Below are 23,027 nucleotides of genomic sequence, written 5' to 3'. Positions count from 1 at the left end.
AGTAGAGTCTGGAGAGCTCTAAACTCCTGGCTTTCTTTCTGGGTAGAGTTTTCAGACACTGACCTTACACGGTGAAGTTGATTTTTTTCCCATTCCAGAAAAGAATGGAGTGTGTGGTCTTGAGCTAAGTGGCTTTCTATTTATGCAGGAATCTAAATGCCAGGACTTGGGGAACACAGCAGAGCCAGGTGAGGTCTCATTTGCTCTAATATGTAACAAGGAAAATGTGATTGTATTTCCAAGTCCTATTCTCTCTGGGTAATTACGTACAGTGTTATATTTTCCAAGATCAAAGGGTGACTCTTTGGATCTGTGTTGCAAATGAGTTACTGCACTGTGCAAGCTAACTTGTGCTTTCTAGGCTGTTCTGGGATAGGGCATGCAAGCTGAGAGTCAGGACTCTCTGAAAGGAGATACAGCAAACCCACTGAGGCAGACAGCACAGAGTTAAAGCAAATTAGTGGGTGGCTGGGGGGGTGGTGGCGAAGGGGAGAAAGGTTCGAAAATGGGATATAGGATATGAACATGGAGTTAGAAATCCCAAAGAAAAGAGACTGCTAGGAAAATTCAGCTTGAAAGCGGTCTCATACAAAGGTAGAGCAATTGGCATTACTAGTCCCCCTCCCTGATGGAGTGGCCAAGAGGAGAAGGTGTTCTGTCGTAGATATTTACAGAGTTGTTTGGAAGGCAGTGTTCCTGAAATCCCAGCAATTGTGTGCATCTGTCACTAACAAATGGAAAATGGTAATAGCTTGAGAAATAGTCTTACACTCGCTGAAGTCAGTGCTTACAAGGCCAAACCTGAAGCAATTTCAGACAGACTATGAAATCTCTCCAATGAGTATATTGACCCTGATAGAGCAGAGAGATTAATTCAGCATGGACTAGTGAGAGCTGTGTGTAGTTATATGTCTGGCAATGTATAGTCCTGTGATCCAATCCTGGTACATATGTTACAGAAGAGGCATTGTCTCTCATTAATTTGATAATAAGGAATCTTATATAGAGAAATGCTAGCCAACTTCTGGTCATAGTGTATCAAATCCCTGCCATGATTTATTTATGGTGTCTGACGGTGTCCCTAAAACAGACCAGGAGGAGACATACCAGAAAACTCAAGAAGACATTGATAAGACCAGAGTAGGCACATTTTCCACTTTTTCTGTCTATATCATGAAGGAGATCAGGAAACACAAACTTTCTTGAGTCTCATTTTTTAATTTATTACTGAATTTCTAGCATTCCAGGAAATGTTAAGAAGTACCCCGCAAAAAGGCTTTATGCTCAGAGAAATTTGGGTTAATCTAATGCATTGACTTTAGGGCTTTTTGCAACCTTTAATAGGCTTGTGTGCAAGATGAAGAGGAGGCAGAGTATGCAGCTAAATGCATTTGGTCACACTGCTCTCTTCCCCTCCCTTGTTTTTACTGGGTGGTCTGGGTCTATACATGCACCACTTGGTGACTTATGTATATGGTTCACTCTACAGAGAAGGTTTGAGTCTTTTTAGGTTTCTTATTCTTGAAAATATTCCACATGGCGAAGACATCTACATGCCTGGCATTTCAGAACTTGGTGGTGGTTCCTGCAGAGCAATGAGGAAAGGACAGAGAGAAGGGCTTCACTTGGGGTGCGGGGAGGTTTGACAGTTTTAGCCACCTAGGAAGAGGCTGTACAACTTACGAACCTGATTGTGGCAGCCAGCTCCTTTGGTGGTTAGCATTCTAGCTAAGGGATGTAGAAGAGCAAATTGGGAGACACAAGACTCTTGCAGAGAAACACAGGAAAAATAGGCAGGTCAAGTAAGAGGAAAGCCAGCCTAATACGCCATGTTCCTCCATTCCCATTCAGATGGACCCTTTGTGACCTGCTTGGCTCCTTTGGCTCCCACACAGGCTACTGTTCTGCAGGAGTACAGGTACTTTAGCCGGGTTTTACAGCCAAGCAGATTTGCACGAGAAACCTCACAGGCATATTCTCGATTTGTGACTTGGGGTAGTGTTCTAGTTGTACCGAGTCTCCAGTGATCAGAACTTTTCTAAGGGTTCAGTGAGAAATGTGGCTAAGGCCAGTGCCTGCCTTCTCCTGTTGAGGGGCCCAGGGTACAACCTCATCTTCATGTAGTCTCCCTTACTTGGCCTTCAGTTCCTTTTTATCAACCACGGACTTTGTTTTATTTCCCCTTTGTGCTGTCTGTTGTTGCTCCCTGCTCCTCCAAATCTCTGCCTTTCTCTCTCTTGGGCACAGGGCTGATTTTTATGGTCCTGACCGGCTCCTTTGTTCACACTTGGGATCTGATGGAAACTGAGGGCACGGAGTGGCTCCCATGCTGTAGGGTGCACGTCTAAAAAGCTTTCTCCTACACAGGAGGGCAGCCGGATGCCCCTCTGGAGACCTGTGCCTACTGTGCTGGAAGAACTATTTGCTCTACGGCATTGTATTCTGCCAAATCAATCAAAGGAGGAATTTGTACACTGGGTAAAATTTTAATGGCATTTTTTTCCCCACTTGAAGCTATTTTCTGTACACTCTCTTCCGGCATGTGAATTAAAGCTTCTTTTTGGTCATCATGTTTCTTAATGTTGTCTGTCTGTTACATATGAGTGGTGAGTAAGCTGAAGGCCTGAAGTAGCTGTCAGCTCTGGAATTCTGGACAGATGATTTTAATCTGTCTGAGTGAACAACAATTATTTAGGAGCATTGCTGAGAAGCTAACCTTGGAGAACGCTGTGCTTTAAAAATATTGAATTGAGTAAAATTTGAAGATTTATTATTTTCCCTCTGATTTATAACTATAATATATGCTCAGAGTAAAAACTAGAAATACAGAAATGAGAACTACCATCGAAATTAAATTTGAGTGTATTTTCTAAGCCCGTTTGACTTTTCCTCTATATGCCCCCCATAAACCAATCCCCACCCCCTACAATCGACTAGTGATTAAGGGTTAGTTTTTTCTTTAAAGTTTTAATATATTCATTTATTTATTATGTGTGTGCACATGTGTCCATTTGCATTTGAACATGTTTTGAGGCCACTGTGGCGGTCAGAGGATAAACTGTAGGGCTCTCTTCTTTCCTTCTACTCCTTGGGTAAAACCCAGTTCGTCAGGTTTAGGAACAGGCACCTCTACTGTCCTTATTTATATTAAAGACAGTCTCATATGTGCCAGGCTGTCCTGGAATTCCCCGTGTAGCTTCCACCTCTCTAGTGCTGGGATTAGAGGTCATGATCCACCACACCTGCTTATGCAGTGCTGACAATCATATGCAGGACACAGGACTTCTCACACACCTCAACTGCTCCTTGGATTTTAATGGCTTTTAATTCTTCTTTAGTGCCACATTTATTGTTGTGGCTAGAAGAATATTCATGTAGAGCAGTTAAAAGGGGCTCTTACAATCTTTCTGCCTCCTTTTCTACCATGCCCCTTGAGCCTCAGATGTGGGGGGTTGTATGGTAGATGTACCAACTGCGGATGGACATTGTATAACCAGTTGTTCTCTGCATTTTGTTTGATCATGAAATCGTATACATGCAACCGATGTTAAGCAGACTCAGTAGGTTATATTTACATATTTATGCATTTATGTGTGTATGTAAGACAATAATAATTAAGGAAAAAGAGGCCATGAGTTTGAAAGGGAGTGAGGGGAGGGTATTAAAGGGTGTGGAAAGATGTATGGAGGAGAGAAATGATGTTATTGGGGTTTAATGAAAGCAAATAGTGAGACCATTAAAAATTTAAAGATATTCTTCAATCTTAATTCACATATGATGAAATATATTTATTTTGATAAGCTTCTCAAAAGCTTCACCATGATTTTCATTGAAGAATTTGATTACTATTCTATTAAAATGCAAATAATTTAGTAAGTTTTGTGACCATTTATGAGATTCTGTGTTTTAAGCTTTCTTTTATTTTTACAGAAAACCTTAATAATTCTCCTCACAGTTTCTCAACATTTCTAAATTAATTGACTATTAGATGCTTTATCTAATAATCTGTATCTATTAATGATATTTTCCTCCAAATTGAATTATCAATTTTTCCTGGTGTAGTTTTTTTCTAATACTATAATTATCCAACTTTCTAAAATTTGTGTTCTTTATTTTTGGTTGATTTTGGAAAGTAATGAAATATGTATGATTACATCCAGTACATAGCACATATATGTTTATTATACTTTCTTTTCTTTTTTTAATTTTTTCTTATTTTTTTAATTAATCATTTTATTATTTTATATTTCAAGCAATATCCCCCTTCCTGATTATCCCCCTCCACAAGCTTCCCTTCCTTCCCTCCTCTTCCCTCTCCCCTTTACCTTTATGACAGCACTCCTCCACCCACTCACCCTCCCCTGCCTCACCCCTCTAGCATCCCCCTACCCTGTTGCATCAAGCAAAACTATGGGATGCTTCATGAATTTGCATGTCATCCTTGCACAGGGCCGTGCTAATCTTCTCTGTATTGTTCCAATTTTATTATATGTGCTGGCGAAGCCAGCACTTCTTACTGTGCTAATCAGTAGTTCCCATGAATTTAATGGAAATGCCTCTAAAATGAATCATGAAGAATAATCCCTGGTGTTGGTTTGTGGTGTGTGGATCTTTGTCATAGCAAAAATGTCTGATTTAAATTCTGCTTTTGCTAATAGGGTCTACTTCTTACTAGGAATAGGGTGTTCAATTAATCAAATCAGGCAATAATATTACATTTTTCTTTCTCTAAGTTCTTGAAGTACTACAGCAACTTAATGGATTTACAAATACTAAATGTTCCTCTTGTACATGGATTATTTTGGACATAGTCACGTTGCATACTTATTTGAATATCTTATACATTCAGTTTTACAAATAATCATATTCACACTTATAATTGCTTTATGATATTCTTTTGCTTTATGTTTTTCTCAGATATTTAAATGTAAAATTTTATTGATTGATTGATTGATTGATTGATTGTGTATGTATTCGTGTGTGCAAGTGCCACAGTGCTTGAGTGGAGGTCAGAGGACAACTTGTGGGAGTTGGTTGTCTCCTTCAACCATGTCGGTCCTAGGGACTAAACTCACATCATCAGGACTGAAGGCAAGTGCCTTCACTCAGTGAGCCATCTTGTCAGCAAAGCACTTTTTTTTTTTTCTTGAGAGAGTTGGAGAACTTTTCTTTAAAATATTTATGCTCAGCATTGTTTGGGAGCATACTTCCCATTCCTTTCAGATTTCTGAATGCATATAAATGTGCTTTGAAGAACTTCAGATCTGTTAAAGGGTCTCTGCTTGATTCTTTTTTTCCCCTTTCTCTCTGTTTTTAATATTGTGAATGTGTGCTTTCTTATTCATTTTTAAAAGTATTTCTGATACTCTGTAAATGTTTCCAGAGCAAAGAGTTGACCTCATCTGGCTTTTATGAACTTTTACCATGTTGCTACGTATGCGGTTTACCTGTTTCCAGCTAGGTAGGCTTAAAGACAAATTTCTGGTTTTAACAAAAGTAATTCCTAACAATAGAAAAATAGATAAGTAAGATTTCCACAAAATCAGCTTAGATGGAAGTGGATCCTAATAACTCAAGCCTGAGTAAATAATATCAAAACTCAACTGAGGCCCCCCAATACAAGCACAATATTTTCTTAATCCTACTTAATCATCAGCCTCACTGAAGTGATGGCGACAGGAACCCTAAGAACAATAATACAATAGACTTCACTGGTAACATACCTACACATGGGCTGGTAATTCTATCTCCAGAGAGTAGGAAGACACACAATGGAAATGTCAAAGAACCCAGGGTAGGATGTTCTTTGAATCTCAACAGAAGTGTTTGGTAGCTTTCCCTGCTATATTTAAATCTACGTCCTTAATCTAAATGTGTTAAGATAGATAGCTTATTTTGAGGTTTTTGTTGTTGTTGTTGTTGTTGTTGTTGTTGTTGTTTTTGAAGTGAAAACATCATAGTGGATATACTTGTGTTTGCTTTAGTGGCAAAAGCCATTGAAACCCATTCACAAAATGTATCATGATAAACTAGGACATTCTTTGTTAGCAACAGAATTTCTATAGAGATCAAATACATCATTGCACACACGAGAAAACACGTTTTGGAAGAAATACTTTTTCTTATTTACTTATTTATTTGTGTATTTATTTTGAGCTATGGTTTTACTTTGTAGCTCAGGCTAGCCATGTAGCCTTGAACTCCATAGCTTCCTGCCTCAGCCTCCTGAGTGTGGAAATTAGAGGCCTGCACTGCCATGGCCAACTAGAACAAATTCTTGGAAAATAACTGCTAGGGATGTAGTTGACTATCAGTGCAAGTGCTAGTAAGATGCGTCTGTGTAATGTGGCTGTTAGATCACCTCTCAGTAATACATGTTCAAAGCACATTGGCTGTGTGCACTGGGCTCCTTCAATACATTTCCTAAAGGGATAGAGAGGACAGTCCCTCAATAGCACATTGCTTCTTTAATAACCATTAAGAAAAAACTCTTTCATGGAAATTGCAGAGGAAGACTGCATCCCCAAAGCTACAGATGGAGGAGCTATGTCTACTGCACCAAAATGGGTCTCCCTACCACGAGAAATTTATCATTTTTCCCTCTATATGAGGAAATAGTCCAACTACAATCAGGCAAGCAGGGTCATCAGTGTACTTAAAAGAGAGTAGTAGAATGTTTATAATGCATCAAAGAGGATGATAATGACCTGCATATATTAATATATTAATACATACCAACTAATATTAATATATTAATATGTAGGCTAATATACATATTTGAAGCTCTTATTAATCTCATAGCAAGCCGTTGTATAGATTCATCAAACTTTAAGATAAGAAAATGCATTTTTTTTCTCACACAGAAAGATAAGCAATCCAAGTTTGATGATATTTTTCTTCCAAGCAGACATTTTGAAGAAACAAATACAGTTAATCTCTCCCTTCAAGGTAAAAATGATATTTTAACAAGTGAGAATCTGCTTTTATTATTATTATCATTGTGTTAAGGACAAACAGAACATTTTTGAAAACAGATGTCTGGGCTGTTTCATTCTCACATGATTTTGTAAGCAGTGTATGCCATAGTATTTCTCCCCAAAATTCATAGAATAAAAAGTCTCACTTAAAAGAAAATATTGAAAGGATCTTGTTAGCTTTAGCTTAGTTGCTTACAAAAAATCAAAACACATTACCTTTGAGCTATTTGGCGTGAATAAGTGATTGACAACTGGTATCATGGAACTTTACTAACATATTCTTAGCAAAAAGCAAAAACTTTTCATAATGGATTCAGAGAGTGCAGCCAACAACACGATTCTTGTGGTGGCTGTAGGCGTTCATCAGTAGCTTTTCCTCCACCATGAAATCTAAATATTGTTATACACTGAATTTAGACTTGAATCTTGGAACAGTGTCGTGGAGATTTTTTCCCTTAAACAATGAGCTACATGTGGAATATTTCATCCTGTGCCTTCTCAGGGTTAGTGTTTTCAAATGTAGGGTCATCCAGAACATTGCTGTACTCAGCAGGGGGTCCAACCTTTGGCTCTTTGGCCTCTTATCTCATAGTCATCATAGCCACCCCTGAGACACTACTGCTCACTGCTTTGCTCACCATAGAGAACTACTGCTTCACTGCTTTGCTCACCATAGGTATTTTAAGGCTTTGGTGGTACAGAGCTTATTTCAGTCTAAAGATGGTGGCTATTCTATGGAATTTGCTTGATACAGTTATTATGTTACATGTTGTATATGCCTTTATCTTTTGAGTATTATAATATCATTGTAGAGTTCAAAATGTTAAGGGTAAGATAGTCTTAGGTGCTCAGCTTATCATTTTGGGGCTGGTGGTGCTTAGAGTTTACGTTAGAAAGAAAGCTGAAGTGTTATGCTAGGATGAACATCATATTTCCACTTTTACTGTTTGCTTTATTTCATCTGATACTGTGTTTCTAACTTTCCTATACTGTATCCTTTTGGCAACACTTTGTAGTTACAGTTTCATCTTCAGCTCCGGGATGGCAATTTAACTGATTTATCTGCTCATCGTCAGCAGCATTTTCAATGTCATTTTTCATCTAACTTTTTGTCTTTTCTCTAACCTACCCTCCTTCCAACTCTTCAATTTATGAACCATTTTTATTTGATTTTTCTTTCTCTCCTACCCATCAAGTACCAGGCTCTGCAAGTAACTTTTAATGCTACAAATAAATATATTTAATTAAAAACATCTCATTATAGCTTTCTGCAATTATCTGCACCAAAAATTAAATTAAAGGGATCGGAGATTTTGCTCCAATGTAGAGTGTGTGGCTAGCAAACACAAGGCCCTGGGTTTGGTCCCCTGACCAAGAAAAAGAAATAAACAGAAGGTTAAAGAAACATATTTATTATTCCTAAAGTATTTAAAATTTCCCACTGGAAGGGAAGGATGTCTCCTCCATCCATTGTGTTCTAGGAATTATACTTGAGGACCGGAGAGATGGCTCGGAGGTTAAGAGCACTGATTGCTCTTCCAGATGTCCTGAGTTCAATTTCCAGCAACCACATGGTGGCTTATAACCATCTATGATGAGATCTGGTGCCCTCTTCTGGACTGCAGGCATACATTCAGGCAGAACACTGTATACATAATAAATAAATAAATACATCTTTAAAAAAAAAATAAAAGGAACAATACTCAGATTGCCAGGCTCCCATGGCAAGTGCTGTGCCGCCCAGTCATCTTCCTGGATCTTTTTTTTTTCTTTCTGAAGGCCATTCAATGATAAATATTAGTTTTGCTTCAGTTTTATCTGAATTATCAATTACTAGTTTATCTTTGATCTTAAAATAGATTTTGGTACTTCTTTGAAGTCTACTCAAACAAACATCCAGCCAAGTCTTTACTTGTGGAATTTTATTCCATAGTTACCAATTCTTCATATTTCTCTCTCTAAGTATTTTAGTTTCTACGTACATTAGCTTAAATGCATTTTTAAAAAAAGCATTCTGCCAGCGATGTTCAAGTCTTCTGCTTGTGCTTAGGTGGAAAAGTCTGACTCCAGCTTGCTATTTGGTTCCTTTCCTATGCTACTAGACTCTCCTGCCCATCATGTGCAGAGTTCTTATTCTTATCATTTTGAAAGTAGCCACAGTGTAGTTGCATGCAATTTCTTTTCATTAATTACATTTGGCCCATGGAAAACGACTTCACTTAAAGATGTTGGGGGATGGGTTTCTCCTTTATAAAACATCTTCCTTTAATATAGCTCTGGTGGGTGTTTATATCCAACACATCTTAGTCTTTTCCAGGAGCATAGCTTATGTCTGTGTGACTTTTCATTCTCTGTAATAGATGTCTTTAATTTCTTTGCTCTGCTGTTCCTGAGGTAAGAGGCATTTGAGGCATAGATCCTCTTGACTGGCATTGTCTTTTGTCACCTGCAAAGAAATAGTAAATTTGAATACAAGTTGTTAATAGCAATACATATATGCATATATGTATATATGAGTATGTATATGTATACACATATTCTTCTTGGCTGGGTCCCTATTCTTTCCATTACTTAGTTTACACAGACTTCATATTTTCTTTAAAGGGAAAGCCAAAACATGCAGTTAAAAAGACATTGAGCACTATATACATATATTCTCTCTCCCCCTCTCCCTCCCCCTGTCTCTCTCTCTATGTGTGTGCCAGGATGTGGTTTGTAATTTTGGACTCTCTATTGGCATGAGAATAAGAGGAGACCTTCGGCCTCCAGGGCAGGGGTGATATACTGGTGTGCAGCAGTAAGAGTGCTCAGAACACTCATCTTAGGCTGTTGTGGTCGTGGTCTTCCCTCATTTCCTTATCTGCCTTGCAGATGCCCTGTTGGAGGAACTGAGTTTATATTCCACGAGGGAAGCAGAGGAGCCAATGTGAAGTTTCAGGCAGACCCTGCAGGAAGCTTGGGCTTTCAATAGTAAAGTCAGATATTACAAGAGGAGGTCCAGTAGAGAATTCACAGGCTGTGGATCATGTTGCCATCTGTGGATGATTTCCAGAGGTGATGGTGCTAGGGGCAGCTTCTGGGCCACTTGAGGCAGGTGCGATTTCTTTTCCATCCAGTGCTCCTTCTCTGAGGCAGGTATGCTGCCTTCAGGCTCATCTTATGGAAGATTTCATGTGTTTCTCGAAGCAAAGTTTCTTGATACAACCCATTTCTCCAGTTTCTGTCAGTTCTCCCCCCCCCCCAACATGTACTGTCAGTAAATTTATTTTCACTTAAATCAGCCAGAAGCAATTTGCTAGTATTTAAGGAAGAGTCTGCCTGATGCATTCTGCATCCTGCTCTTTGGGTCTGTAAATCTGTGGGTTTCAGCTCTTATCTGCCAGCCACATGTGAACTCTAAGTGCCAAGCTGTGCTTGTGTTAATCACCACTGCTTTCTAGTTAATGCGACCAAGATCCTTGACCAAGGCCATATGTTTTTGTATTAACTCTGAAGTTTTTCAGGTTTATTTGAGAAGGAGTCTAGTGTTTTCCCCTTAGCTGATGGATGAATTTGCTTGGGTTAGTTCACATTTACTTTGCTATAAGAATTGTCATCTTGCATTTTAAGCTGGGGGATGACTGACATACATAACTGCAGACCAATTTTGCTGAAGTTTACAAATCACACATTTAGTGAAAAATCTGTCGAGTTTAAATCAATCCTTTAGATTTTTTTCCTTCCTGGATAGTATGCACATGAGATGGTAGTTTTGTCTTTAGAAAATCAGAATGAAGAGCCTGCTCTTACGTTTCTTGTATTTTATCCAGGGTACTTCCAACACCCTGGCCTTCCGAGCTCTGTCCAGTGAGCTCTTTAATGCCCTGCCTCTGACCCTGCTGACCTCTTCAGTCTGAGTAGAGACCCTAACAAGGGTAACCTACTTATCCTTCTGTGAATCTATGTGGTTGAGCTCACTCACATGACTCTCTGGGGGAGAAAACAAACCAAAAAACAAATGTAGAGAGCTCGTTGGTTCACCTTTGCAGCTATAGAGGGTACTTTCTTCTCTGTCTGTCTGTGGATCCCCTTTTGGCTTGGCACGGCAGTTTGACGACTGAGTTGCAGAGGGGTGGGGAGCCCGAGGCCATCCTCTTCCTTTGGGCAGTAGGCAATCTTTTACGAAACTGGAAGATGTTTACCTAAATCACAATTTTGACTCCCGTGGAAATTCCACAAATCCTTATATAGCGTGCATTTTTAGTTAATAAAAAGGATAGAAAGGAGAGTTATGTGTCTCCAGCATGCTCCTGGAGTAATCTGTTCCACACTGCTGAGAGAAATTTTAAGCTTTCTGAGAGCCCGTTGCTGCTTGCTCCAAAAAGGAGCTCGCAGCCGTGCCCTGTGGTAGAGTGTGAAGGCTTCTATTATCCAAGCATCAAGCTAGGTGGAAAAATAAAATTGTGTATCTTCTTCACACTTTATGCCAAAATAAACATTCCGGACACACTGAAGACTAACCTTTAAAAAATGGGGGGAAAAAAAGAAAGCGTGAGGAAATCATGAAACGGACCCACTCATAATGTTAAAACAGGAAAGACAGTCGGAAGGATGGCACACAAGTCAGGAATCTTGAAAGGAAAGATGAATAAATATGGACCCATGACAAGGAAATGGCTCTTTATGATTATGAAAAAATATTGAAATCAGGGGCTACAGATATGGCTCAGCTATTCAGAGCACTTGCTGCTCTTGTGCAGGACCAGCATCCATGCTGTCCAGTTTATAATTGTCTGTACGCTTCAGCTCTTAAGGTACAATGCCCTCTTTGACTCCTGTAGGCACCTGCATATACATTCACATGAACACAGATATACATAAAATTATCAATAAAATAAATCTAAATAAGTATGTTGAAAACAGGTTCAGTTTTGAGACAAATAGAAAACTAGAGAAATATTTGAAAAATGTATAACAATTAGTGCACCACAACATGAAGATTATTTATAATCAAATAAATAAATCAACAAATAAATAAATAATATCATTTTCTAAATAAGTAAAAGACCTAATAGATATGTCATAAAAATGGTTAAAAGTTCATTTGAGATTTATAGGCAAAGTGCTCAGTTTAATTTTTTAAAAATAAGTACCAATTTCAACTGTTGAATTGCACACTCGTACACTCTGACAAGACATAAAAGGCTCTAGACTAATATAGAATTTGCTCAGTATTTTGAAGGATGCTGGGATCCCACAAAGACACAGTGGCTGCATTTTCTTGGGAGATGAAGCAGTTTCCCACACCTGTAGCTTATCTGGCCCCTTCACTAGCACAGTGGCATGCACAGATGTTAGGGACAAGAAGCAAGGTATGCAGGGGCTCTGCCTTTGTGGTGTCCTGAGATCTGTGTTCCAGTTCTTAGTTCTGCCCATTCAGGAGCACTCTCTAACACAGAGGAAGGAGGCATAGTATCCTGGGTTTACTTATACCTATACTTTCTGATCAACCAGGGCTCTGAGGTCAGGTTAATGCAGTATGAGGTTAATTCTTTCCTCCCAAAGTGTACATCTGATTGTCAAAGATCTGGGTAGACTCACAGGAACTTAAGAGGGCAGGTTGATCACACTTATTCAGATTTCCAACACGTACTCTCTTTAACTTAGTAGTTTCAGGTATGGGAATTCATCCTACAGTTAAACCCACTGTTTTGGTACAATGATGGGAACAACCTAAAAGTTTGTTCATAGAGGGTCTGATGATATAAATTATGGTAAGCCACATTACAGAATAACCTTATTGTCATTTCAAAGTGAGAGAAAGCTCTGCATACACTGAGACTGAACAGTTTCAGAGGTCTGTGAAATAACCAAAGAACAGAACAGCACATGGATGACAAATTCTATAAGGAATAGGAAGTACGTGCTGTGTCATTGTGCATCTGCACAGCCTGCCTCTGGAAATACTAGCAAGACACTGTTGTTAATCAGAGAATGGGAAAGAGAATTCCTCCCACTTTCCGTGCCTCAGGAATACTTTAAAGTGATGTATATTCTGGAATGATTCCATAGATAGGAATAAACATGTACACACACACACACAGACACACATGTGTTATGTATACACATGTATACACACACATGTGTTATGTCTTTGAAATTATTGTGGATAAGAAAACAATATCTTTCTTTGAATGAAACTCTTTAATTTATCTAAAGAATAGAAGTAGGAATCACGAAGCTATTGTCAAAAACAATCACTACTCCATCAAGTCCAATTCTCCTTTTAGTGTTGGCCTTGGGTGTGATATGATGGAGATAGTTGGTACCTGTTTACATTTTGGATAGACAAATGCAGAGGCAATATTCATTTCCTCAGTGTTCTCCTCTTCCCTTCTCTGCAGAGCCCTTTGCTGCCTGCTCAGGCCTACTTGAACTGCTAAACAACAATGATTATTTCTCAGGGTCGCCTGGCTTTGCCTTTGCCTTCATTTCTGATTGGATGTTGTTAAATTCTTTGGCCTTTATGAACCTTTTCTATGAACGCTGCTCTGTCCAAGGCAGGACTTATGAAAAGGCTCCTGGCATTTTCTGGAATGACTGAGCCTCAGGTGGGTCATGACAGCAAAAAAGCCTAAGGAACCTGAATCTGCTTGTATTAGAGGTGGGGTGTGACACGTTGCTTCTTTTTGTAGGAGGAAATATGGGAAAAAGACCCTGAGAGGTTGTCTTAGAACTTCAGCCATTAAAGTTGAATGGCTGGTCATTCCGAGACCTAAGTTACAGACAAGTGATTCAAAGACTCAGTCTGTGACAGAAGCCTGATACAGCTGTCTCCTGAGAGGCTCTGCCAGATCCTTGCCAATACAGATGGGGATGCTTGCAGCCAACCACTGGACTAAGCAAGAGACCTCAATGAAGGAGTTAGGGGAAGGACTGAAGGAGCTGAAGGGCATCAATGGGAAGGGAGGCCCTTGGTTCTCTGAAGGTTTGATGCCCCAGAGTAGAGAAATGCTAGGGCGGTGAGGCAAGAGTGGGTAGGTGAGTGGGGGAGCACCCTCATAGAAGCAGGGTAAAAGTGGATGGGATAGGGGGGTTGCAGAGGGGAAACTGGGAAAGGGAATAACATTTGAAATGTAAATAAATAAAATATATGATTAATAAAAAAAAGACTCAGCCTTGACGAATGGAGGACAGCCTGGCAAGACTATGGCATCTTCTTTTCCCATTTTGCTTAGCTAGCATTGAAGGGAAACAAGCCTGGGCTGCAGCCTTAGGCTTCTGATGAAAACACCCTGCAGCATTCGCAATCCAGCTTGTGCTTTGCAATGCACAGTATACCAGCTTGTCTCTCTTTGCATCAGTAGGATTCTCCTCTCCTCTTCCTGAGCAGAGCTTCTCTGTGTAGCCATGGCTATCCTAAAACTTGCTCTGTAGACCAGGCTGGCCTTGAACTCACAGAAAGCCACATGCCTCTACCTCATAGTGCTGGGATTAAAGGTGTGTGCCACCCTAACCTAACCGTACCCTAACCTAAACCTAACCATAACCATAAAGAGCAGATGAAGTATTCCTAATGCTTTTCTTACCCTCAGCACATAAGTGAGAATGAATAGCTTTTTCCCTTCAGTTTCCTGGTCTTTCTACATATGGATGGTGTTATTATCTCATACCCACGTGTTTTAAATATAGGTTTATAAGTCTCTAGGAAATGGTAGCAAGAAGACCTTTTCTAGTATCTCAGTGTTCTGTGCTTTGCACTATTATAAATTATAAAGGGCTGTTATTGTTAAAACAGAGGAGGTAGAGAAAGGCCTGCTGGGTTCTGGCACACGATCCTCAGGCCTGCTCTCCTTTTTGTCCTCTCCTTTGACATTTGGTGAATTGTTTAGTGACTTGGAGTCTAGAGTCCATCTTGAGAACTGAGGATTGGCGTGTTAGAGGCCTTGGCCTCTATAATTTCCTGTGTTGAGGACAATGTACACTCCTAGCTAAGGAGACGGGGAAAGTGGGAGAAGGATACTGAACAGGAAGAAGATTCTCTTGGGAGACACATAGCACATTTGCAACCTTCAGTGCTGTGCCACCACTCCCTCCTTGGGGACCAAGATTCTATTAAAGTCACACCCAGCTTTCATGAATTAGACTCTGAGAGGAGAATTTCCCTCTCATCTCTGTAGGAAAGATGTAATGCTGAAAGCACAGTCAGCTTAGCTGCTGCTGTCTGAAGTTGTCCTTCAATCTTGGCTATCCTGGATCCTCCCAGGGGCAGAGTATCTTCTCTAGAGAATGTCTCTGATGCTTTGTTTGGCCCATCAATCCCACCACGAGGCATTTAGGTACATATAAGTCCTGGCTCACGTGACCCTTTATTGTTAAAATGGTCAAACTTTGAAGCTAAAGGTGGTGACAGAAACAGGATTCTGTGCACACATCCAATTCCTGCTCCACATAGAGGAGTCTGGCAGGAAAAGTGGAGGAACAGGGTGACGATTGCCTCCATGAGTGTTATTTTGGTTCTAGAGGGTCTGTGTCCTGAGCACAGTTTAATGTCATGTTGTCAGATCCAAAGAACATGGACTAGTCAGGAGTGCTGTGGGCAGGAAGGCCAAGAGTCATGCCCAGGTGAGGGCTTCACAACCCCTCCTCCCCTCTGCTTCACAGCAGGTTCGCTGCTCTCCTGGCATCCTGCCTTCTCTGTACATCTTCATCTGACAGGCAGCATGCTGGGAGGAGATCTTGGAACGCCCACTGGAGCATAACCTTAGCCACCCCCGACCCTGCTTGGCTCAATGTTGTACCTCAAGGAACTGCGCGCAGGCTGTCTTCAGCCCATAGGTTAGCCAGCTGAAGGAGGTCACCATGTGGGATCTTCCCACCTCTATTAGGTGTTCCTCATTCGAGGAGTGATCCAGTGCTGCTTGAGCAGAGTCCCAGGAGGCTTTGCTCCTCTGCTTCTTTTCTAGACACATTGAATTAGTCATTAAGTAGTTATTATTTATTTTTAAATTTCCCCAAAATATGTCTCTGGAGTCTATCACTTTTTGAGCTCTAATTATTAGGGAGATAACAGCCTCCCTGATACCTAGTCTTTAGTTATCCCTATCAGAGCACTCCCAGATGCCCATATGATTAGCCCTTGAACTGATACTACAGTTAAAGGAGAAGCTTCAGTTCCAGCGAGTCCCATTGGAGCAGTCCCAGCCACTTGTCCCAGAAATCAATTCAAGAACTGAGCCATAGGAAAGCCAGTGAAGGGACTTTACTGATAGCTTGTCTGTATCAGGAAAAAAAATCTCTCTTCTCAGTGCTTACAGTAGTCTCAGCATTATATAGACATTCCAAGGCAATGACTGATGGTTTCTATAGTGATGACCCAGGTCACTGTGGTCTGGTCAACCATTGCCTGGCACTGTGATAAAGAGCTGTGTGAGTACCCCCACTACTCCTGAGGTAGTCTTGGTTCTTGTTCTTAAAATGTTCATCAATCAGGTATCTTGTTCCTGGGATTCAATATAACAATAAGTGAGGAAGATTGAATGAGGAAATGAAACAGAATGGGGTTACATAGGTGTGATGGCTATTCCCAGTGCCAACTTGATTATATCTGGAATGGACTACAATCCCGAATGGAGGGTGCCCCTGTGATCCAGATCTTGAGGCTGGAAGACACAGGATTTTCACCTGAATCTTGATGTGGCGTGACATACAGTTTCGATCTGGATCTTGAGACAGCACCCATGAAAAGCTTCGGCTCAGGCAAGATGGTACACTCCTTACCCTCAGCACTGTCCCAGGAGACAGAGACAAGCAGATCTTTGAGTTCAAGTCCAGCCTGGGACAGAGCAAGGTTCATGTAAAAACCAGCTTAGGTCCAGTTATGGTGGTACACACCTTTAATCTAGGACACACCTTCTGCTGGAGGCTAACATAAGGATAATGGAAGAAGGAAGGCTTCTTTCTTCTCTGTCTACTTGCACTTACTTGCCAGCACATCTGTTGGAACCTGCTTCTTCAGGATTCCAGCTTATACAGAAGACCAGCTGAAACACCTAGCCCTGTGGGACTGAACAACGACTAGATTCTTGGACTTCCCATTGACAGTTGCCCAGTGTTATCATTCCAATATTTTCCCTTAATATATAGAGACACTCTGTAAGTTCTGTGACTCTAGAGAACCCTGACTAGTACAACAGATGAGCGATGGGCCCTCCTTCAATTTACGTAGGTTATTTTGCTCCTGAGAATTTCTGTGCTGCCTTGAGCCCTGTCTGAACATCAAAGTTGACGTAGCTATGCATATTTAAGCTTTTTAAAACTTCTTTTCTCTGGCAGCATGCTTCTGTGACCTCCGTGTGCCTGACTGTAATGTGCATACATGTATGGGAATGGTATTGATGTGTCTGAGCCTGTGTGGGTCACAGTGAATAAGTGCTGGTTTAATTTCTGTGCATCACGTCTCTGTGCCTTTGGTTTGTGTGTACTGAGGTTTGTTTGTCTGGATATTTGCGTATGAGTTTATGTCTGTGTTGGTGGTTATTCAAGATCCTGTATCTTCTCTTCCTTTGCTGTTTCTCTGGGTTTGTTTCCCTGGGAGAGTGAGTGATTGCTGTCGATGGGGAATGTTCCAATAAGGAACAGTGTGAAAGAAATCATTTCACACTCTCCATAAAGCAGACCATGTGCCCTGTTCTTAGCAAGTGAGTAGTTGCTGAGTTACTGGGCATCAGCTTCCTTTCTCCCCGGTGATGATACACTGCCTGATGGCTGCTTGCTTTTTAACACATACCAGCTTCCCTTCTTTCCTGAGCTCCTTCAGGGACCAGAGCACAGAGCTGGGCAAACTCTCATCTTTCTTGGTGATTTACTATGTCTTGGAGAGCTTGGGCAACCCGTGGAGGGGTGCTGAGCATTTGTGGGAGGAGAGATGAGGTGCTGTGTAAGATTTGGGGCAGGGAAGAGCCGTTTTTATCGCCATGGCTCTTCTGCCTTTAGCGACATTTGTAATAGCTGCACAGAAAAAGAACTGGCTGAGAGGAAATAAAGAGTAAGTTAAATTCAAGCCAGAAAAGTCTGCCCTCTCAGGAGCCCAAGGCTAAAGAGCACCAGGGCAAGCACTTAATCACCTGAATCTCAGGCTAGTATTTTCCTCCAGGGTCTCCTGGATTCACTCCTGGATGAGAGCAGTAGAATCTATTCTATCTCCTTTCCCTAATCAGACTTCCTTTACGACTACTGTGAGCACAAGACTTCTCACTGTCAATCACGAAGATGGGAGGCAAACGGCAATAAAGAAAGCACTTGGTAGGTCACACAGCATAGCCCCAGTCTCAGCTTTCCTCATGTGGGCATTTGTGAAAGGGAAGAGGAGGAAGCTTAGCATGACAGTGTGCCCCTTCATCAGACAGAATATTAGCTGCACAGCAGTGAGTACAACTCTAGTCTCCAGACTCCCCATAGAGCGTCCTTTCCATCACACAAAGGTCACCCCGGACGACTTTTGGGTACCAGGTGACTTTTATTTAAAACCGGAAAATAACTCCCACTCATGGGACCATACAAGTGAAGTGGAAACTCATGTAACGAGAGTTAGGAAAAGAGCCAGTGGCAGTGGAATAGAGGACTTTCATCTGGAAGGAATGTTCCTGCCTTTGAAGAGGTAGTTGTAGGAAGGTTTGATGTAGGCCAGATATGGAGAGTTCTGAGAACGATCGGCACAGTGGCCATCCTGACAGTCAGTTCAGTGTAGTTCAGCCATCCTGTACTCACGACCCTTCATAGTTGGGGTCTGGGAAGGGGTCAGGCGTGCAGAAAAGGTGAAGACATAGCCATTCCTTCAAGGAGCTCAAAGGCTGGTGGGGATCCAGAAAGCAAAACATTTCTCCCAGTAAAATGTGCCAGCAAAGCCCAGATATCTGGGCTGGGGATACAGTTCAGGAGCAAAATTTTTGCCTGTCCTGTACTAGGTCCTGAGTTTGGCCCTGAGAATGGCTAACTAAATAAAGTAAGTAAACAAGCAAACAAACAAACAAACAAACAGCAGCAAACAAGTAAAACTCCGAATACAAAACAAAACAAAACAAAACAAAATACAACAACCATAAAAACCAACAAATGACTGCCAGATAAAGGTTACTAAGGTAATAAAAAAAGGACGTGTGTGATGGCTACTCTTAGCTGTCAACTTGACTATATCTGGAATTAACTAAAACCCAAAAATGGAAGGTGCACCTGTGAGGGATTCCTGCTTAGTTTGGCAATAGAAGATCTGCTTTCTATCTGGACCTTTGAGGTAGGAAGACACACCTTTAATCCAGATCTAATCTGGGCCATGCTTTCTGCTAGAAGCCCATAAAAGGACATTAAAGAGAAAAATCTTTTACTCTTTCCTTGCTGGTTCTTGCCTTGCTAGCAAGTGCATGCCTTCACTGGCTTTAGTGCCTACTTTTTCAGGATTCCAGTATCTAATGAGCAGCTGAGACATCCAGCTGTGTGGACTGAGAAACTACTGGATTTTTAGGCCTTTCTGATCATAGCCAGAAGTAGCTGTTCAATTAACTAGACCGAAGTCTGTAAATCATTCTAATACATCCCCCTTTTCTCTATGTATAGAGAGATTCTTTTCATAAGCACAGTTACTCCAGAGACTCCTGACTAATCCAATATTCTTTACCTGAAAGGCCCATACGATGCACAGATGGAAATACCATGTATAATGTGCATAGGGATTCATAGAGACTTTTGTCTAGCAGAACTTAATATGCAGGGTAGAAAATAGGAGGCAGATAATGTAACAGTTGTTTTGGAGCCAGATAACATGAGTCTTGAGTCCTCTGAGGCTATTATAAAGAGATTGAAAAATGGGAATCTGTCCAAAAGTTGTAAGCGGGTGGTAGATGCTTCAGACTTGTGCTTCATATTACCTTGCGAGATCATGTACAGGATCAAAAGTATAAATCAATGAGGAGATGGTGGTACACCTCAGGTGAGAGAGGAGAGATAGAGCTAGGCCCTCAGCACAGAAGGGCAGAGAGAGATGGGGGGCACATTAATAAGGTCAACGTCAGAGAAAGTGGTCTATCACTGTCTAGAGGAGAGAGAGAAGTATTGTAGCCTCATGTCTTAGGGGCAACTTGGAAAGTAATGTCACCAATGTAGAAAGGATGGATGAGTTTGAGAATCCGTGGGTAAGGCATGATGGTGAAGCTGTGTACATGTATATTTAGTACATTCAATTGAATGCTTCAAACAACCAAGGATTTCAGTTCTGAGAAGTAGCCCAAGTTAATGTTACAGGTTTTGAGAACTCTTTTCTAAATGAGAGAGTAAAGTCATCTGGAAGACATGCTGTGTTGGAGAACAAGTGGATGAGAGAAACAAGTTAAGGAATTGCAACCTTTAAGGGGCAGTTCTAGGAACAAGGCCTGATAATCAGCAGAACTGAGGCAGTCATAGTGGGACCAGGACAAAGAAGGCACTGGAGTGAAGGGGCTGAAGGGGCTGTGGTTATAGGAAAGTCCATTCATGCCAGATGCAGGAGCTGAAGTGCAGGACTGACCAAGAAAGAATGGCAGAAATACAAGAGGGCTGTGGGGTGTTCCTGGAATGAATGGGAGTTACAGTGTGCACAGTGTGTCAGTCTAGACTTTAAGAAGTTCTGACATGAAGAAGAAAGAAATATTCCCAGAGGGAGCATAGCCAAGTGAGAAGCGTTTTATGGAATGGAAAAGAAAAAAATACAGCTAATTATGAAATGAATATACATCCAGACATCCAGTCCATCACTGAGCTAGGTAGAAAGACCTGCTCAGAGTATAGGAAGTGAAAATGATGGAGGAAGGACTTGAAAAATGCTGAGGATGGGTGGACAGACATGGGCACTCTTGGCTTGAACAGGAAGATTCTGGCTAGAAGGTGCCAGTTCTGTTGCAAGTTAGTTTGAAGGTTACAGCACTTAGAAGGGGAGGGGATTTGTGTGATTCGTTTGCGTGTTTTTAATGAAGCAAGAGGCACAATTTTATGTTAGATGTGTTCAGGGTTTTTGTTTGCAGGCTGTTGAGGGGATAATTAGAAAGATTTGGATTAGGAATTAGGGAAGGAACTAGCTATAGACAAGGTGTGGCCCGCAGAGGCAAAGAGCCAGTGAGAGTGCTCTTGCCTCACTGGCAGGGTTGGAAGCTCCTCAGTGTCTCTTCAACAGTGTTAATTGCCTATGTATAAGACACTATTTTCAGAATTGCTGTAACTTCAAATCATGATATAGATTTTGAAGTATCAATATAATTTTGAAAGTGATCATGATGGTTAACATTGAACAAATGCTTAAGATCCTTTCCTATCTTTTTTTTTTTGTTGTTGTTCTGTTCTGTTTTGTTTTGTTTCCCCAAAACTCTTAATGGTTAGGATGTGGGAATCACTATGAGATTTATTTAAAAGATGAGGAATCTAAGTCTCAGGAAAGTAAAATTTGTCCCAGGTTGAATGTGCTAGAGACAGGATTCAAAACCAGACTTTCTCATTAATTCTCAGGGAGTTAATGGTGCGATTCTGACTGCATTTGGAAGACGGAGAGGCTAGCATCAGGCTGGTAGATTAGGGAATAATTAAGGTTGTCAGAGACATGTGTCTATCTGAGGCCAAACAATTGATGGGTGTGGAAGTAAATCTGGAAGAATAATTGGTTGTGAGGGTAAGACATTGGTTTCTGGAGGTGAGAAGGTCAAGAAATATAATGATGGTGTGTTGAATGGAGTGAAGATGTTTCGATGTCTTAGGATGTTGTAGCTAAAAGGCAGTAAATTAATAACTGGCACAGAAGGCCTAAGGTTAACTATGCTGGATATTAACTGTGCTTTGAATTACAGACTGAAGTTTGTTTTTCAAGCATGATCACCCTGTCTGTCATCTCTTGGTTGGCAACTATAGATGCCATCTTCTTCTAAGGAATGATGACCTTCCAGTGAAGGTCAGTATCTCTTCTCTCAGGCTAAGGAACCAGAGAAGTCATAGAGCCATGAGACACAATGGAAGCACTCAAGTTGTCACTACTTCCCCTTGAATGTTCTCTGTTGGATAATTGACAGATCTCTGCCTAAGAGAGTATTTGTAAGCATTCATGTGCATATGCTTGTGTGTGTGTGCATATGTGATTTGTGGATTATAACTATCCTATAGGTGAAATAAGTGTCCAGGCCTACATGAAGAGTTAATTTCTTAAGTTGAGAGAAGCCCCGGGTCAGTCTAAATGGGAAGCCTGGAAATCTGGGTCTTTAGGTCGGCTAGGAAAGGAAACTTAAGGAACAGAGAGCCACTTGGAAAGCCTATAAGGAGGAGCAAAGAGTTGAGCCTGTGAGAATGACAGTAGGTAGACTACTGAGCCAAGAGCTGGCCTGGCCAAGGAAATAGTAAAGAGCCCTGGAATTCTCTGCAAGGGAGAGTTTTAGATTATTTTTATAACATTTTCAGAGCCACCAATCCCTTGATTTATTCCCAAAGAAGTGCTGTGGTTAAAAGGACACAGTATATGCAGGCCAAAGTAATTTCAACTCCATTTATGTAGTTCATTTTTACCTCCCTAGATCCGAGAAGCAAAAGTATGGCTTTTGTACTGCCTTGTAACTTGTTCTTTTCTTCTCCCTTGCATGGTTTCCTGTCTGCCCGTGCCTCCCAGAACATGGTCTTTAATGTTCCTTGAATGAGGCCATGGACTCTCACTGGGCAGGACATATGCCCATTCTCTGTCTCCTCCCTCTCCTTTCTTTGACACAAAGGCCTTCCAATTGCAAGAATGTTGATCTTAGGGGTAGCCAGATTTAGAAATAGCATCAGGGCAGCTTGAAAACTGTAGCTAGGGCCACACTGGGGCCACACTGGGGCACACCTTTATTCCTTCATTTTCTACCAAAGTGACATGAGATCCAGAAACTTTCTGTCGTTCAGTAAGCCCTTGAAGGTTCCTGCGGCTCATATTCCAGCCATGGCCACCTTTAACTCGATGTGTATGCTACCATGGGGGGAAGTCTCCAGAAACTTGCTAGAGTTTACACCAACATTTATCTCACTCTTCAGGAT

General features: G+C 41.1%; 1 non-coding gene across 1 annotated transcript; it reads right to left on the bottom strand.

The window, feature by feature from the left end:
* Nucleotides 1–4,404: 4,404 nt before the first annotated feature.
* On the bottom strand, nucleotides 4,405–4,510 carry Gm25204. Its single transcript, XR_003951327.1, has one exon. It is a non-coding gene; the product is annotated as a U6 spliceosomal RNA (small nuclear RNA).
* Between the last annotated feature and the right edge of the window lie 18,517 nt (nucleotides 4,511–23,027).

The sequence above is a fragment of the Mus musculus genome, chromosome 14 (assembly GCF_000001635.26).
Source record: "Mus musculus strain C57BL/6J chromosome 14, GRCm38.p6 C57BL/6J".
Classification (NCBI taxonomy): domain Eukaryota; kingdom Metazoa; phylum Chordata; class Mammalia; order Rodentia; family Muridae; genus Mus; species Mus musculus.
The sequence above is the reverse complement of the archived record's forward strand: the minus strand, read 5'-3'. Positions and strand labels throughout refer to the sequence as shown.